We start from the raw sequence: 15168 nt of genomic DNA on the forward strand, positions 1-15168 counted from the left end.
GGTCCTGTTTCCAACTTTTCTTTTTTTAAAAAATATATTTTATTGCCCTGGCTGGTGTGGCTCAGTGGATTGAGCACCAGCCTTTGAACCAAAGGGTCACTGGTTCAATACCCGGTTGGGGCATATGCCTGGGTTACAGGCCAGGTTGCCCAGTGTGGGGTGCGTGGGAGGCCACCACACATTGATGTTTCTCTCCCTCTCTTTCTCCCTCCCTTCCCCTCTGTCTAAAAGTAAATAAATAAAATCTTTAAATACATAGATATATTATTGATTATGTTATTAGAGTTGTCCCATTCTCCCCTTTTATTCCCCTCTGCCTTGCATCCCCCTCCCACCAGCATTCCTCCCTCCCCCTTAGTTATGTTCATGGGTCATACATATAAGTTCTTTGGCTTTTATATTTCCTATACTATTCTTAACCTCCCCCTGTCCATCTTCAACTTACCATTTATGCTACTTATTCCCTGTACCTTTTCCCCTATTCCCCTCTTCCTCTTTCCCACTGATAACCCTTCATGCAATCTCCATTTCTGTGATTCTGTTCCTGTTCTAGTTGTTTGCTTACTTTGTTTTTGTTTTTGCTTTTTCAGGTTCAGTTATTGATAGTTGTGAGTTTGCTGTCACCAACTTTTCAATAAGCTCCTGGGATGACTCTGAGCAGCCAAGCTCAGGACTTACTTTCCTAAATGGCCAGAAGGTGAAGATTCATCCACAGGTGGCTAATAAACATCACACACACAAACACACACACACACATGTAAATGTATCATCAAACTGTAATATATCCATATCTGGAAAATAATACATAGTATATGGTTCCATTGATACGAAAAATAATGTAGAGTGACAGAAGGTTGATCAGTGTTTGCCTGTGGCCAGGGGGTGGGGGGTGGTGGTGGCTGAGAAAGGGACTTTCTGTAAAGGGACACAGAGGGAGCTTTTTGTGGTGATGAAGATGTTCAATAGCTTGATTATAATGCTGGTTCCATGGGTGTGTACATTTAGCAAAAGTCATCAAATCACACATTCAAAAAGGAGCATTCATCAAGACCCAGAATCTGGGAAGCTAATGAAGACTCTGTTGCTGTCCTTCATCTTCTATATCTAGACAGTCACTAAGTCCTGTTACTCTGATTCCAAAACCCCTCCCAACCTTCCTCTGCTCTTTATCCCCAGTGCTTCACATCATATTGGGGTCAGAACTACCGCTGCATTCCCAACTAGAGTCGGGGCCACAGCCACTGTGTGCCACCATAGTGCCACCCACTCACGTTCCTCCCCTGCTTTAATCTACCCACAACCCTTTTCAGAATGAAGACCAAATCCCACACACCAGGCTCCTCATGGCCTTGCACCCAACCCACAGCCCACTTCTTACCATTCTCTCATGCATCCAGTGCAGAGACCTGCTTCCACACTGTCTCACTGGAAGCACTGTGGTCCCTTGTGACTCCAGGCCTTCCCACATGCCACCCCTCTGGCTGCAGCAGTCTCCCCTCCTCAGCTCCCTGACTCCCAGACACCATCCTAGGCTGAGCAGGGGGCACCCCTGAATGGGAGGCCTTCTGTTCAACCTGATGCAGGACCAGCTTGCATGCCTCCTCTAAACACTGGCATCTGATGCTGCACTGCAGTTGCTCTATCTGGTCTGTCTGTCTCTTGCCTAAGCATCCAGGGTGGGCACCATAATTTTCACCTCTGGATGTCCAGCACCAAGTGGATCACTGATGCACAGAAGGTGCTCAGTAAGTGTTTCTGGGTATTTCAGATGAATGAATACCAAAGGACAGAGTGCTACTCCACTAAAGGACTCTGCAAAAGAATAAGGAGAAGCTTGGACATAAAGCAGTGTGTGAGCTACAGTCTTGTTATGGGCTGAACTATGGGGCCTAACCCCAGCATCTCAGAATGTGACTGCATTTGGAGATAGGGACTTGAAAGAAGTAAAATAAAAATGAGGTAATTGGTGTGGGCCCTAATCCAATGAATGATGTCATAAAAAGAGGAAACTGGGTCACAGACACAGATGAAGAAAGGCCACATGAAGACACAGGGAGAGACAGACATTTACAAGCCAAAGAGAGAGGCCTCAGAAGGAACCACCCCTGCCAACACCTTGATCTTGGACTTTTGACATCCACAAGTGAGACAGTTGGAATTAATTTCTGTTGCTGAAGCCTCCAGTTTATGGTATTTTGTTATGGGAGCCTCAGCAGACTCATACAGTTCAGAAGGAAGAGGAGAAGTTGATAGGCGGACACTGGAAGGAAGGGCATTCCAGGTGAGCAGCACCCTGAAAGACAGGTATGATTACAGGGTGTGTGCATGGAGTGGCTGCATCGTGGGAAGCAGTACAAAACAGCACTGGAATAAGGGCTGGCCAAAAGCCAGGCTGAGGAGTTTGTACATTACTCTGTAGGTCAGAGTGCCTCATCCTCATGTGCTTGGGGGCAACTCAGTATTTTCCTGTGATCAAAGAAGCATGCATTGCTGGGGGAGGCCCTGCAGGGAAGGGCTGGAAGTCATGCACACTGCATGTTCTAAATTGGTGCACACAAGCCATGGGAGCAGCACACATTTGTTAACTTAAAATTCTATATGTACTTTATTTTTTTATTTTTTAAACAAACTTTTTTTGAAGACTTTATTTATTTTTAGACAGAGGGGAAGGGTGGGAGAAAGCGAAGGAGAGAAACACCAATGTGTGGTGGCCTCTTGTGTGCCCCACATTGGGGACCTGACCTACAACCCAGGCATGTGCCCTGAGTGGGAATTGAACCAGCAACCCTTTGGTTTGCAGGCTGGCACTCAGTCCACTGAACCACAGGAGCCAGAGCTATAAATTCTATATGTATTTTAAAGTAGAGACTCAAGACCGTGCACTGTGGCTCTTTTGTAAAAAGTTAGAGCATTGTCCAGAGCCACAAACGAATAATGGGATCCTGAGAGCCAGAGGGTACCATGCCATTGGCTCTACGTTCAGGCCATACTGCTAATCCACCAAGATCTTCTTCCAACTTTGGCTCACTGCTGCCCATAGTGCTCCTTTTCAAACACAGGTCAGATCCTGTCATTCCCTTGCTCTGAGTCTTCCAGTGGGCCCCCATATCCAGTAAAATCCAAGCCCCCTTATCATGGTTCACATGTACAACCTGCATCTCCCCACTACTCCAGCCTGTCCTGCTGCTCCCCCTTCATTCCCTGGCTGAGAATAGGAAAGTCAGGCCCAAAAGGAATCATGGGGATTTGCTCATTCATGAACTCAAACAGCTGAGGGATATTTCATTCCTTAGTTCACTTCTGGGACAACTGCTGTGTCTCAGACACTGTAGAGGCACCATGTACAGGGATGAGTCAACAAGACCCCTGTTCACCTGGAGCTCATGATCTAGAGCAGGCAACTATCAAGTAGTCCTGAAAATGCAAGATTGCAACCAGGAAAAAGTACTAAGGAGAATCACATAGTGCTACTAGAGCTTATCCTAAGGGAGGAATGATGAAGTCATGGAGGGCTCTATAAGGAAAAGACATTCCCAGGGTAACAGGCATCACCTGGGTGAAGAGGGGGCGAACACTGACAAGTAGAGGGAACAGCAAGGCAAGGGAAAGAGATCCTGGGACAGGAGGCAGGAAAACAAGTGTGAGGGACTGACTCAAAGACCCTGTAGCTGCAGGGATGAAGGCAAGGGGGATCCTCCTGACACCAGGCTGGCTCAGGAGCATAACGATGGCCCTTGCAGACCATACCTCATTGCCCTGAGCCCATCAGGTGGGCCACGCCCTCCCTGGTGGTGGCCACAGAGATACCCAAACTGTCAGCAGCCCATTCCAATCCACAAACACTGTTGCAGCATTCCCCAGTGCTAGAGCTGCTCCCATGCAGCCAAGGCTCCTAAGTAGCACAAATGACGCCAGGACACTGGAAACCCTTCCTTACTGATGCTCAGACCAAAGACAGGTCCTGGGAGGCAGTGGGGGCCAGAGAAGTTCTCAAGCCCTCAGGCTCAGGAAAGACTTCTGTTCACAACCCAGACCATCACCCTAGGATTGCATCCTTTTTCTACTGCATTGGCCCCTCCCCACCTTCTCTGCTGACTCTCCCCAAGGGGCCGCTCCTTCTGTGGCTTCCTTCAGGCTCCTCATTTCAAGGCCCTTTACTGCAGCAGCAGGTGTGCTTTGAGGGCTATCCCAGAGGCGCCCAGCCACCTGGGTTACCACATGTTCTGGGTTTACCTCACTCATGCGACTCTACAAAATACGGAAGTGCTTTCTAATCTTCTCTTCCATCATGTCTCTCATGTAGTGTCCTCCCTGAATTCACTGACAATGCAATCATTTTCTACTGGCTAAATGTCTATGCCTAATACACTTTTTTCCATAAATAGTATCCCACTGTGACCAGAGAAATGCTTCAGGCTTTACAGACCATGTTACAGAGGTCTGTCTTCATTACTGGTAATTTCTTACTTTAATTTTTAATTTAGCATTATTTCATTTTCATTGTTTCTCATTTACAATCAGTCACAAAGTTTCCTTTCAAAATATATTAACCTCTAGGTATGGATGAACCTAGAGGACATTATGCTAAGTGAAATAAGCCAGTCAGAGAAAGACATATACCATATAATTTCACTCATATGTGGAATCTAAAGAACAAACTGAACTAACAAGCAAAATAGAGACATTCATAGGTGAAGAGCAGGATGACAGCTAAGGCAGCAGCAGGGGGCAGTTAGGGGATGGAGGAATGGAGCAAAAAGTAAAAAGGACTCATGGATATGGACAATAGTGGTGTGATTGTGGGGGGAGGGCACTATAAAGGGGCTAAATGGTAATGGAAAATACAATAAAAATTTTTAAATTAAGCCCTGGCTGGCGTAGCTCAGTGAATTGAGCCCGGGCTGGGAACCAAAGTGTCCCAGGTTCGATTCCCAGCCAGGGGACATGCCTGGGTTGCAGGCCATGACCCCCAGCAACCACACATTGATGTTTCTCTCTCTCTCTGTCTCTCTCTCTCTGTCTCTCTCCCTCCCTTCCCTCTCTAAAAATAAATAAATAAAATCTTTAAAAAAAATTTTAAATTATGTTAATCACGTAAGTGAGCTTTAGGAACTTCAATGAGTAAGTGATGGTAGTTGGCTATGACAACTCTGTGAGAAAAGGAATTAAATGTCTAAAATCCAGGAAGCAGTGGTCCCAGTGGAAGAAATGAAGAAACGATAGTAGTGGTGGAGAGAAGGGGGCGAAAGGCGACATGCTGGAGTGATGTACTCAGCAAAGCTCCAGGCGGTAGGGTGTGGCCCAGGGGGCAGAGGCCTTACCAAGGGTGGTGCTGTCCCACCAACGTTCTGTTCTCTGCAGAACATCTGGGCAGCTCTCCCTGTGCCCCCCTCCCCCTGACACTGTGATCATTCCTCCCTAGGAGCCCTTGTCTGCTCTCCTCCAGCAGAGTTCCCTATTTGGCAGCTGTGGGGCAATGCTCATAGTCAAGGATGAGTCTCTTGAGTGTCTCCACTGCTCCCATAGGCTGCCACAGTGTCTCTCCTGCTCAACCTCCTTGTGGCTGGGCCCAGGGGACTGTCTGGCTGGAAAAGGGTGCTAGCTACCTGCTGGGCCATTAACTGGATGAATGCTGGACAATGGCTTTTTTTATGACAGACAAGGAACACAGACAAAAAAGGAAGGTGGAGAGCACAGTGAGTCTGGGTGGGGTCCACAAACTGCACGTGTGGAGGTGGCGCACACACAACATGAAACAGCAGTTCAGAGGTCAGTGCTCACTGGTGAAACGACTTTTCCTCTGTGCTTCTCAGGCTGAGTTTTCTCAACAAGTTCCTTGCTTCTTTTCTAAAACATAAGTTAAAACCTGTAAGGAATGTTAAAGCACTGTCCCCTCAAATGGTTACTCTCCCTAAAATCTGTCATGTACTTTTCCAATGCTGGGCCTCTACACTGGGGTCCTGCTCTCTAGAATTTTCTTACCTCTGAGCCTGGAAAAAAGTCTATCTATTTATTTACACAAGTAATAGGTACAAACTCATAAAAATTCAAATACAAAAGTATATGTAGCAAAAGGTGAAAGAGACCTTCACCTATTTCTATTTCCTTATCCAGAGGTAACCTAGTTTATTATATATATAGTACTTTTAAAAATGAATTTTTATATACATACAAATAAAAATATATAGTTTAGGTTTATCAACATGAATAATGGCATTTATTATATAAATATGATTATATGCTTGAAAACATGTATAGTATTTTTCTAACACACATTAAAGGTTTGCATGTTTTGTATTTTGGTAGATTTTGTAAAATTGCCACACAGACATACTTTACTAATTCCTGCTCCCACTAGTTGTGATTGACAATGCTCATCTCCATGTGTTCTCTTTGACACTGGATGTTATCTGTGATTTCAGTTTTTGCCAATCTGTTGCAGGGAAATGATATTTCATTAATACTGAGGTTGAATATTACATGTTTACAGGCCAAGTGCATTTCTTTTGTGAATTACATGTTTATAAAAATATAAATTGCCTCTTTATAAATTGCTTTTGCCCATTTTTCCTTTGTGTATTTTTCTTTTTCTAATTGATGTTTTGGAATTCTTTTACAATAAAAAGTAATTCTCTGTGGTATGTGTGTCGCTGTCTCTCACCTGTCTTTCCATGCATGTAGAGTTAAATGTGTTTTCTTTCTGTCTCCCAAGATTACACAAAAGGTTGTTGGAGACCATAAAGAAAAAGAATGACACTTTGACTTTATATAAGAAGTTTGTATAATGCACATATATATATATTTAATATATATCAAGTATTCTATATATATCAAATACTTTTTCCTGGTTTTTTAAAATTTAGCTTTTACTTACTCACCCCAAAGTCCCACAGAGCAGATACCATTACTGTCCCCATTTTACAAACAGTAAGACTAAGGAACACATAAGTTGGGACAGCAATCTGCCTCCAAAGCCCATGCTCTTAACCAAAGATGTGGATGGGAGAGGGTGTGCAGGGTGGAGGGGAGTGAAGGGGGGAAATGGGACTACTATAATAGCATAATCAATAAAATATATTAAAAACGCATAAATTAGCAAAAAATAAAAAGGCATTAAGATATTAACAAATAAATGAGGAAAAGATAAAGTACAACTTGTAAACAAACATGTGAAAAAATGTGCAATCTAACTATATTAAAAGAAATGCAAAATTATAAAAAAGGGCTTCTGTTTTGCCTATTCTTTGTTAATGTACTGTCACAGGTGGAATAGATACAGTTAAGCTGGCACTCTCACACAGAGTGCTGACAGAAAGCAGCTTAGCAACATACACCAAGCACCATTAAAATATTCATGCCCCTTTACTTAACAATCCCATGTCTGAGAATCTATTCTACAGACAAAATCTAAAAACAGGAAAAATACTATATGAGTAAGACAGTTATTGAAGTATTATTTATAATAGCAAAGAACAAGCAAACAGAAAAAGAAAAGCAACTCAATTTTCAAGAACAGGGAATAGTTAAGTAATTTATGGAACAATCACTCACTAGAACAATTATACACTCTTTTTTTTTTTCAATCATTGTTCAAGTACAGTTTTCTCCCCCCTACTCCCGTTCCAGCCCCTCCACCCAACCCTCCCCCCTTCCCCCCATTACCCCTCACCCCTAGTTTTTGTCCATGTGTCCTCCAAATTTGTTCCTGTAATCCCTACCCAATTATACACTCTTAAAAATAATTGTGAAGCCAATAACATAAAGAACATTATGTTATAATATCTAGTTGTACAAGTAGAATGAAATATAGAAACTTTAAGCTGCTTTAGGGCATGGGGTTGAGTCTCTATTTTCTGTAATTTCTAAACTTGATTTGAAAAGACCCGAATTCCAATCCCAGCTGCAGCACTCATTCCACTCACAGATCAGAGTGAGCTTGGCAAAGCCCATCACCTTTTGATGCCTCTGTTTCCTCACCTACACAGTAAAGACCATAACTAGAACCACCTCGTGGGACTACTGTGAGAACAAATGAGAGAGTGCTCGTGAGGAACTTGACTGCTGTGCCTGCCACAGCAAGCACTCAAAATGCTCTTTTTATCATTAAAAAAATTAACTGTGTTTTAAAAACAAAATCGAAGTGAGGGGAAAAATATTTCACATGGGTTGTTTTTTTTTTTTTCAGTTGCAAATTTAGTAGTTAATTTTGACTTCCTCTACTTTTGCATATTTCTCCTAGTAAGAACAGACAACAGTTGCACATAAACTCACTTGGCAAAGGAAAGATTAAAGGAAGTGAAACGGCTACAATAAACCAGAACCATGTAAAACAACGGATCTATGGAGCTGAGCTGTAAAGGAACAAGCGGAGCCATATTAGTGAGGACTGCAGAACAAGCAGCAGATGTATGTGTTTTCTTTAACTTCTAATGAGGAGGGGGAATCCCATTTCTTGAGTGAACTTAAAATATGGTCTTCCTATATGACTGAGCTAAATATTTCATTCTAATAAGAAATTAACTCAATGGAAAAAGGAAATAAAAGAAGTTTAATTTCTAGAAAATAGAGTGGTAACAAGACATTTCAAAGTAGTTGATCCCCTTGCTGGGGGAACAAGGGTGGGACAAAATACTGCTTACACAGAAACCACCTAATAAGTTACTTCCTAGAAAAGCCTCTATCTTTGTCATAGCTTTGAAATTCTGCCATCTAAGCCTCATAAGCACAATGTTTGCCCCAGATATCGAGCAATGGGACATTATCAGGCCCCCCTGCAAGATGCCAGGGCACACATCAAAGTGCTGATCTTCAAGGAGAGAAGGTTTTCTAGAACTTCCTCCGGGGCTAAGAACCAGTCCAGTGGGCAGTCCTCTCCGTAGGGTTTTAGAATTCTCTCTTGGTGAATTCAGAATGCACAAAAGCAGCCCTACTCACCTTAGTTGTAAAAAACGGACCTCCACACTGTTAGTAATTAGTACCCATAAATGGGATTTTTTTGCCAAAGAAGTTTATACATTTAACTGGAGGTTAGCATTAATTATCCTGGCTTTGCAAGATGAAAAAAATAACAGGCAGTGAGAAAAGACTATTTTGTCAAGATGACAGAGGATGAGTTTCAAATTCACTTTCAGCCCCCCAAAATATGCATGTAATGTTAGTTTATCTTGCCCATGAACCACAAATTAACATGTTAATAATGCCTTGGTCATATCATAATGTACGTTTGACATTATACCTAAAGCACAAGAATGTCTTCTACCGACAGAACTGCTCTAAGATTTTCTATCCCCCTTTTCAATGATAACCAGTTATGTACTTACTGCACAACCTTTTCTTCTCGTGCTTTCAGAGCTGATGACCTCAATCTGCAAGCCCAGTGCTCTATTCTGGGGTTTGGTGCTGGCCGGGAAGGAAACCACACTCAGGAGACCAAGCAGTGAGCACTGGAGCAACACTTCACTCAGGAAGCAGGCGGGCTCTGCTCCCCAGGGCCTCTGGTGGCCTCTCTGGCTCTCCCCCCCTCCCTCCACCCCCCCCCCCTTCTCTCTCTCTCACACACACACACACACACACACACACACACACAGTACCAAATCATTTCTATCCTACTTACTCCTAAATACGTAATGTGTATCTCTCAGAAACATAAGCATTTAAGATGTATGCTGTCTTAGTTTCTTGCTGAGTGCTCCCTGAGATATCAAACAGAAAACAAGGGGAATAAAAAGCCATGAGAACTTCAGAGGTGAGTCTGCCCTGAAGCCTCAGAGCCCCCACTGCCATGGCCTGAAAACTGTAGAACATTCTGGGTGGCATGGGGAACTCAGATAACAATCAGGAAACATTTCGAAGCAGGCGATTCTCATAAGCTGACTCAAGGGACCTCAAGGGTAAGGCATCTTGATCTCCAAGGTTCTGGTAATTTGTTGCAACTTCTTTTTCATTCTAAATAAATAGTTTCATGCCTAATTTTGAATTCAAAGAGCTCCAAAATTATATGAGCACTCTTACAAAACCTAGGGTCCTGTCTGGTGCCACTACAGGGGCCCTTAAAAGCCCCAGTGATGATGAGATCTGTAATAGAGAGCAAACATGCTGCACAGAAAAAAATGGAAGAAATTTTGTGCAGGTAAACAAGCTACATGTGTTATATCCACACTCACCCAAAACTGAATCATCAGGGCTAGGCTCAACTCAGTAACTGTCATAGGTTTCTATTTTACTGGATAGTAGGTGTGTAAAGCAGCCAAGTGGCTCCTACACAGCAGATGGTGTGTCGGCAGAACCTCAGTGACACTGAGCCCTTGTGGTTCAATTCAGCATGAGCACCCTCCATATGCCCACAGCCATTCCAATCACAGAAGACAGTGAGGAGCTGTTCTCATGCAGCTCAGCACTGGCCTTCACCTGCAGGGGTGTTATTACGACTGTGGCTCCTGCCCCTGGCAAATGCTGCCACCTCAGGTGGCTCTCCTTCTTTGCCTTGAAGAAAGCAAGAGGCATAATGCATGGGGCTTGCTCTCACTGAGGAATATCCATCTTGTTGGGAGGTAGGACATACAAGGATCTGACTTATCTGGGCGTTCCTCCCAAGTGTGGCACCATGGGGTAGACACGAGGTGGCAGTGGTGGGGAGCTGCAAGGGACAGAACTCCAGCCCAACCTTGTTTAAGCAAAACAGCAAATCTATTGGCATGACTCTCCGGAAAGCCTCTGGATGAATTCAAGCTGGCTGTAAGCCGTGAAGCCTAGAGGGTCCAATATCAGGGGGGGTCTGTTTTGCATGATCTCTCAGCTCAGCTTCCCTAAGTTTGCTTCATTCAAACATAGGTGTTCTTGGGATGGGAAAGCCTTTCTCAGGAGCATTCCAGGAGGAGAGGTCTTTAGAACTCAAGATGCCAGAAGAAGGGTTACACTCCTCAGAAAAGAACCTGGCAGTGATACACTGTCCAACCCAGTGGGCCAGGGAGAGGTACCTGGGTGACTGGCACCCCACTGGTAGTGAGAAGAGCAGTTCATGAAGGCAAAAATGCAAGACATAAAAGTAACAAGCTGGTCACCCACTACTGCATTGTGTTATTAAGCCTTTCATGTGATCTTACCTTACTTCTCCAATTGGACTGTAAATCTGTTACTAGAAGGATATACACAAAATGTTAACAGTGCTTATGTCTGGAAATGTGAGGTAATTTATCTTATTTTTAAATATTTTATTTATTTATTTTTAGAGAGGGTGGAAAGGAGGGGAAGGGAGGGAGTGAAACATGGATGCAAGAGAGAAACATTGATTGGTTGCCTCTAAGACAGAACCTGCAACCCAATCAAAACAATGACCTCTCCCTTTGTGGAACGACACCAAACCAAGTGAGCCATATCAGTCAGATCAGGTCCTTTATTTTTTAAATTTACATTGTAGCTTCTAAATTTTCTAAAACAAGTAGATATTAAATTGTGTGATAAAATAATACAATAAAATAAGTTATTTCATGCTAAACACATCCTTTATACAAAACGAAAAGTATATAAAAATATGTGTGAATAAATCTGGCAGTCACCCTAAAAAAATCTGTAACATTTTACTGAAGAACAAAAAAGAGGGCTGAATGAAAAAAATATACGATGTGCTTTCAATTAGATATTCATTCTCCACAAAATAATTTTATAAGTGTGTTATAATTCCAATAAAAATTCTAATAGGACTAGAAATGTGGTAGAATAACTTTTCTCTACATAAGAAAATTCTTTTTTTTAATCCTCCCCTGAGGAAATGCTTATTGAGTTTAGAGAGAGAGGAATGGAGGGAGAGAGAGAGGTAAAGAAATATCAGTCATCTGCCTCTCATACCAGGGATAGGACTTGCAAACCAGCCATGTGCCCTGACTGGGAATCGAACCTGTGACTTTTCGGTTTGCAGTACAACACTCCAACTGACTGAGCCACACAAGCCAGAGCTAGAAGAAAATTCTTGGAAAAAAAAAAAAAAGAAAAGGGATTTCTATTGCCAGAAATAAAAATAGACCAGAAAAGTAAAATAATTACAGTGGTATGGTTCAGGAGTAGAAATATCCTCGGTGGATTATAACAAAACCCTAAAATAAAAATTCAGGTTATGATAAAGATGAAATTACTAATTTGAAGATAAAAGTAGATTTTTAAAAATATCACTGTGAAAATTGGCTAATCATTTCCAAAAACAAGACTCCTACCTCAGACCTTGTATTCAAATGAATTCTGACGAAATAAAGATTTAAGGGAGGAGAAAAAGATGCACTATAAGAACTAGAAGAAAATAGAGATTATATTTCTAAACAAGGTGAAAAAGGCCTCTTGACCCCACATGCAAAGGCACAATACATAAAGAAAAAACAGATCTGACTACTTGAAAGTCAAAAACCTCTGCAAATAAAAAAATACTATAAACAAAATGTAAATACGAATGATAAGATGAGACAAATATCTGAGCAAAACCTTTGATTCAGTTATTCCATTTGTAAGAATGCATCCTGTGAAAATAATCATGAATGAATACAAAGCTATATGTGCAAGTTACAAGCTTATCTTTGATTATAATAATGACAACAAAGGAAATAAAAGTCTAGCTGGTTAGATTATGGTACATTCACATAATTAAAGATTATGTAGCCATTAAAAGTGACACTATATCAGTATTCTTTATGATATAGATGTAAAAGTCCTCAACAAAATAACTACCAACCTAAATCTACCTACACAAATAAAGGATTATACACCATGACCAAGTGGGATTTATCCTGGAATTCAAGGTTAGAAAAACATATGAAAATCAATGTAAAATACCATATATAATAGAATAAAGGACAAAACCACAGGTGATCATCTCGAGAGATGCAGGAAAAGCATCTTACAAATTTGCACTTTCATGAGAAAAAACACTCAACAAATTAGGAATAAAGGAGAATTCCTCAACTTGATAAAGAGCAACTACAAAATACCCTAGCACCTAAAATTATACTTAATGGTTAAATCTGAAAGCTTTTGCCTAAGAACAGAAACAAAATAAAGATGCCTCTGCTCTTACCACTTCTAGTCAGCTTTATACTGGAGACTTTAGCCAGGAAAATTAGGCAAGAAAAATAAAGAAAAGACATTTGATTGGTAAGAAAGTAATACTTTATTGGCAGAAGACATGATCTTGTATAAATAAAATTCTAAATAATCTACAACAATAAATCAGCTAATAAACTTGTTCAGCAAGGTTGCAGGATACAAAAATCAATTTATTTCTGTACTCTCGCAATGAACAATTAAAATATATTAAGAAAACAATTCCACTTACAAAAGCATCAAAAAGAATAAAATACTTAGCCATATATTTAACAAAATATGTGTAAGACTTATATACTAAAAACTACAAAATACTGAATAAACTAAGGCAGGCTTAAATAAATGGACAGATACCCATGTTGCTGCATTGTAAGACACAAAGGGGCAATGCTCCTCAAATTATCTACAGATTCAACCTTAACAAAATTCCAGCTGCAATTTTTGCAGAAATTTATAAACTAATTCTATAACATAACTCTATAGAAATGTACAAGCCCAGTATAATCAAAACAGTCTTGAAAAGGCATATTCAAGTATGACTCACACATCCCAATTTCAAAATTTACAAAGCTACAGAAATCAAGAACTGTGTGGCAAAGGCAAAAACATAGATGAACAGAGTGTGAAAAAAGCCGGTTTAGAGTTGTGAGTACACAAAACAGAGTTTATTCTTACCTTATTATTTATTAATTACTGTATTATTTCCATACAAATAACGGAAATATTTGATCTAGAAACCTACTTTAGTCCCACCTTGTATAAATCAAAGAATAGAATTGAGAGTACAAAAATTAGCACATAATTTATGGGCAGCTGATTGCCAAGACAATTCAATGGGGAAAGAACAGTCTTCAACAAATGGTGCTGGGACAACTGGGTATCCCCATGTAAAAGAATGAAGTTAGGCTCCTTCCTCACATCACATATAAAAACCACCTGAAAGAGGTAAGAGCTAAGAATACAAAAATGTAGCCCTGGCTGGCGTAGCTCAGTGGACTCAGCGCCAGCTGCAAACCAAAGTGTTGCAGGTTCGATTCCCAGCCAGGGTACATGCCTGGGTTGCAGTCCATAACCCCCAGCAACCGCACATTGATGTTTCTCTCTCTCTCTCCCTCTATCCCTCCCTTCCCTCTCTAAAAATAAATAAATAATTTAAAAAAAAGAAAGTGAATTCCTTATTTTTTAAAAAATACAAAAATGTTAGAAGAAAGCAAAGTGCCCTGGCCAGGTGGCTCATTTGGTTGGAGCATTGTCTCATACACCAAAATGTTGTGCCTTCAGTCCCCAATCAGGGCACATACCTAGGTTGTGGGTTTGATCCCTGGTTGGGGCACATATGGGGAGGTAACCGATCAATGTTTCTCTCATAAAAATCAATCTCTCTCTCTCTTTCTCTCCCCTTCTCCCTCCATTTCTCTCTTTAAATCAGGAGTATCCAACTCATTTTCTTTGGGGGCCACATCAGCCTCACAGTTGCCTTCAAAGGGCTGAATGTAATTTTAGGACTGTATAAATATAACTATCCCTTAATAGTTAAGTGAGAACTTGGTGCTGCTATTGGGTGAAAATAAGGCAGAGGGCCAGATTCAGCCTGAGGGCCTTGTGTTTGTTACCTGTGCTCTAAATTCATAAACATATACTCAGGAGAGGGTTAAAAAATAAAAACATAAGTGAAAAACTTTGTAACCTTGGATTAGGTGATGTTTTCTTAGATATTATATCAAAGATACAATGAATCAAAGAAAAACTAGATAAATTGTACTTCATAAAAATTAAACACATCTGTGCACCAAAGGACACTATCATGAAAGTAAAAAGATAACCCACAAAATAGGAGAAAATATTTGTAAAACATATATCTAATAAGGATCTATTATCCAGAATATATAAAGAACTCTTAAACTTAATAATAAAAGGACAAATAATCAAATTAAAAAATGGGCAAACTATCCAAAGAGACATTACTTCAAAAAGAATATAAAATACACAAATGGCTGATAAACATGAAAAGATATTTTCCATAATTAGACATTAAGGATGTATAAATCAAAGCTACAGGAAGACACCACTTCACACCTACTAGAA

The 15168-nt window shown here is 40.9% G+C and overlaps 1 protein-coding gene across 4 annotated transcripts in view; it reads right to left on the bottom strand.

Moving 5' to 3' along the window:
• SPECC1 (sperm antigen with calponin homology and coiled-coil domains 1) overlaps positions 1 to 9489 on the bottom strand; it is a 258495-nt gene extending 249006 nt beyond the window's left edge. For 2 of the 4 annotated variants that reach the window (XM_036032942.1, XM_036032943.1), the window contains exon 1: positions 9321 to 9489. The gene's annotated coding sequence lies outside the window, so the exon portion shown is untranslated. The remainder of the gene's footprint in view (positions 1 to 9320) is intronic. The other 2 variants (XM_028534280.2, XM_036032944.1) reach the window with 2 other exon arrangements.
• Positions 9490 to 15168: the final 5679 nt, after the last annotated feature.

Source organism: Phyllostomus discolor, chromosome 8 (assembly GCF_004126475.2).
Source record: "Phyllostomus discolor isolate MPI-MPIP mPhyDis1 chromosome 8, mPhyDis1.pri.v3, whole genome shotgun sequence".
Lineage (NCBI taxonomy): Eukaryota > Metazoa > Chordata > Mammalia > Chiroptera > Phyllostomidae > Phyllostomus > Phyllostomus discolor.